Source organism: Sus scrofa, chromosome 17 (genome assembly GCF_054392235.1).
Source record: "Sus scrofa isolate SSC_HxYL_T2T_F1_AM1 chromosome 17, Sscrofa_HxYL_maternal_Yorkshire_Landrace_v2.0, whole genome shotgun sequence".
In the NCBI taxonomy this organism is placed as follows: Eukaryota; Metazoa; Chordata; class Mammalia; order Artiodactyla; family Suidae; genus Sus; species Sus scrofa.
The window spans coordinates 10,360,843-10,364,898 of NC_139399.1; the positions used below are offsets into that span (position 1 = coordinate 10,360,843).

Here is a 4,056-nt window from a genome sequence, read left to right on the forward strand (position 1 = left end):
ACGTGTGTCAAAATGGCTTTTCCTGCATCTATACTTGGTCTCCTCTCCTTGCAAGTGAGGAGACAATTAGCTCTGTATGGTCATAATTTAATATTTGTTGGAAGTTGCCTTCTCACTTACTATTTTTCTATTTCTGTTCCTCGCTTTCTCTTTTTCTTGTGCTTGCAACATTTTAAGGAGTGACACATTAGAAAAATCATGTTGCTGGTACACATGCACACTGGGGATATCCAGTATAGACATGTCGTAGAATTCCCAGAAATCACCGCAGAGGACACTCGAGGAAGATGGAGAATAGCTTTATTATGCAAGCGGGTCCACGGGGAATCACGTCCCAATCATGGACCCTGAACCAAAAGTTGGGGGTCCTTGCTTACATATCTAACATGCTACATTAATCTTTAGTTACATGCAGGGTACAGAAAAGTGTATAGATGTAAAGAATGCCTCATATTGTTACTTTAATGATTAACCTCAAGCACAATCTGGCTATTATTGAATTTCTTTAGAACAATCAGGGCCTGGCATTTTCCAAGTCCTAATGACTTTGTTTTTCTCAGAGCCCTCATATGAGTCACCTTAAGTTGACCAAGATAGATGGTGGCAGCGAGATGGCTTCACTCTTGCCAAGCTCCTTATTCCCTTTTTCCACATCCCTACATTCCCCCCTCCTGATGCTCATCCTTTCTGATGTGCATCAGTCATTGGCAAATACTGTATACTCAAGGGGTGTGGGCTTGGAACATGGTTCCTAAATGGGATGCAACAAGCTGAGTAACACAATTGAAAATTCAAGGTCCAAAGATTAGCAATAGCAGTATAATAACTATGATTAGTATTACATTTTCCACCAGTCCCCTTTTAGCCAAGACAAAACAGAAGTCCAAAAAAGAAGATTATCATCAGACATTGCTCTAACCTGATGCCTCATATCATCTAATGCAGCAGTTACATTATCAGATTACCAGAGAGATCAGGAATATATGCACAACACTCTACTTTTATGATAGCACATGTCCCTCCTTGGGCAGCTGTTAGGATGGCTAATGCCATTCTACCTTGAATGACAGCCTTTCCCATCAGTATTTGTTTAGTATTTAGTGCGTTTATAGTTTTTATCTCATTTAATAAAGCCTGTTTGGTAAAGTTAAAGCTTCCACCCTCATCATGATATCTGTCATTTCTAGTGATGGAACAAATACGGCTGCCAAGTAATCATACCATTGAAAAACAGATATAAAAGTCACATAAATTAGCCAAATCACCCTGGTGGAAAGGTGATATCTACCAGGGTAGTTCATCCATTACAGACATTGGCAGGGCTCCACATACCCAGCTGGATTGGTTGTGAAAGTTCACATAGAATTGTGCCTGTGATATAAAGACATTGTCCTGGATCTCCACCTGGTCTATAGATGTCCTAGTAGCAGCAGGGTTGTCTCCAGCAGTCGCAGAACGCTCTGAGCTGAAGTCATTTTCCTTCTTGTTTCTTAAGGGGGAGTTTCAGTGGCCGGTCTGTGTCCTTTTCTACTTTTCAGGAGGTGGTTTTGTCTGCAGCAATCTTCACCCTACTGTGATGAATTCAAGGAAGAATACCTGCGGCCTTAATAGCAGTTAGGGGTGATTAGTACCACAGAGTATGGACAGGCCCAGATAGGTTGAAGAATTTTACTTTTCCAATCTTTTACCCACACCATATCCCCTGGTTTATATCAGTGAACCTCCACTCCCAGCGGGATAGGGATTCTTTCCTGGATAAACCTGGTTATTTTTTTTTTTTCATTACCTTTCCCAACTGTTCCATCTGCTGTGACATACCTAATTCCTTAGAAACCAAGGGGTCTCCTTTCAACCATTTTATTAAAAGGGGAAGGGTGCCCAAACAGAATCTCATAAGGGGAATAGCCAGACAATCGGGGTGTCATCCTGATTTTCATGAGTGTTATTGGTAGAAGATCTATCCAGCTCAGTCCTGTCCCTTGTGTTAATTTAGTCAATGTTGCTTTAAGAGTCCTGTTCATTCTTTTAACTGTCTGGAGCTGTATAATTTCCAGTAAGTCGCGTGTAATTTCCATTTAATACCTAATAGCTTACTTATCAGTTGAATTATCTTGGACACAAAAGCCGGCCCATTGTCAGACCCAATGATGAGGGGCAGTCCAAACTGGGGCGCAATATCTCTCAGTAGATAACGAGCCAATTCCCTTGCCTTCTCAGTCCTTCTGGGGTAGGCCTCAACCCACCCCAAATAGGTATATATTAGAAAAAGTATATATTTATAGCCCTGGCAAGGCATCACTTCAGTAAAGTCAACTTCCAAGCTTTTAAAGGGGAAGGTACCTTTTACATGCATTCCAGGAGGCAATTGAGTCCTTGGTGCAGCATTATTCTTAGCGCAAGTGACACATCATTGACTAACTTAAATACACAGAGCCATTAATCGGGAAATAAGGCAATAGTTCATATACCCTGGTCTTACCGAGGTGGGTTGACTGATGGAGATCTTGTACTACTTTACATGCCAGAGAGGAGGACACAAAGATTCATCCATCTGGTAACACCCGCCATCCGTCAGCTTGCCGGAATCCCCCTTCAGTTTTTAGCCATTCTAGCTCTTCATTACTATATACAGGCTGTGGTGGGAGTGAAGGCATCGCTTGGGCTTATCAGACACAACTTAGAATAGATTTACAAGGAGATCCTGCTGAATAGCATTGAGAACTATGTCTAGATACTCATGTTGCAACAGAACAAAGGGTGGGGGAAAAAATGTAATTGTAATGTATACATGTAAGGATAACCTGACCCCCTTGCTGTACAGTGGGAAAATAAAAAAAAATTAAAAAAAAAAAAGAACCTTAGTTACCTGTGGTTCCTGTGTAGCTGCCTCCTTGGCTGCTTGGTCAGCCATCCAGTTTCCTTTTGCCTCCATTGCCTGACCTTTCTGGTGTTCTCTGCTGTGCATTACTGCCACCTGTTCTGGGTCCCAAACAGCTTCCAAGAGCATTAAGATTTCTTCCTTATTTTTTATTTCCTTGCCCCCAACAGTTAATAGACCTCCGCATCAGTCAGTGGAGAGTCCTGGAGATCGGGCAGACTGGCATGAATTTCCTCCAAAATTTCCTCACAGTCAGGCCCAACCCCACTGGGAGGAAAGTGGCTGGGTTAACAGCCTGGCTGGGTTCCACCTGAGCATGGGGATTTTCACACAACAGTCCCTGGTAGTGGAGGGCTCTAGGTGTTGACAGCCACTTGGCTCCCGGCCCTGTGAGTAAGGCCAGGACAGAATGTGGGAACTTAAATCCTCTGTCCCAAGATTATCTTTTCGGCTTTTTTTACCATTAGTGCTATAGCTCGGCTGCATGGGGTCCATCCTGAGGCCACTGAGTCCAGTCTCTTAGACAAGTAGGCCACCAGTCCTTGCCAGGACCCTACAGTCTGGGTTAGGACTCCCAAGGCCACGTCTTTTTCATGTACAAACAAATTAAAGTCTTTAGTCACATCAGGAAGTCCTAGTGCAGGAGCCTGCATGACCAGTTCTTTGAGCTTTAAGAATGCCTGTTCTTATTCAGGCTCCCACCGAAGTGGTGTTTGTCCAGACCTTGCCATAGCCTCAAGAGTGGCTTAGCAATTTGTAAGAACCCTGGTATCCAGATGTGGCAAAATCCAGCTGCCCCCAGAAATTCCCACACTTGCCTTTTGGTTGTCGGCCTCTCAACCTGGCAGATAGCCTGTGCCTTTCAATTCCCAAAGTCCTCCTCCACTCTTAGAAGCAACGGCGGAACTCCCAGGCAGCTTCCGCTGTCACTGGAGCAAATAAAGGCTAAATGTCTTAAACTAGTTACAGAGTTTCGATTGCTGCAATTCAAAGCATCCAACCATCCTAAGATTCCTTGCACATATTCTCCCTTCTGTCCTTTCTGATACCACATTCTTGGGATCACTGGAGTATGAATGCAAACATGTATCAACAGTTGAATGTGCCAGCTGTTCCCTAGGTATTATGCAGGGGGCGACTCCCAACTTAAATCAAAAGGAGGGGTGTCACAGCAGAGG

General features: G+C 43.6%; 1 long non-coding RNA gene across 1 annotated transcript; it reads right to left on the bottom strand.

Moving 5' to 3' along the window:
• Positions 1 to 283: 283 nt before the first annotated feature.
• On the bottom strand, positions 284 to 3,809 carry LOC102159074 (uncharacterized). The gene is made up of 2 exons (XR_014832811.1): positions 2,867 to 3,809; positions 284 to 1,603 (listed from the first exon to the last, which is right to left on the bottom strand). It is a non-coding gene; the product is annotated as an uncharacterized LOC102159074 (long non-coding RNA).
• Positions 3,810 to 4,056: the final 247 nt, after the last annotated feature.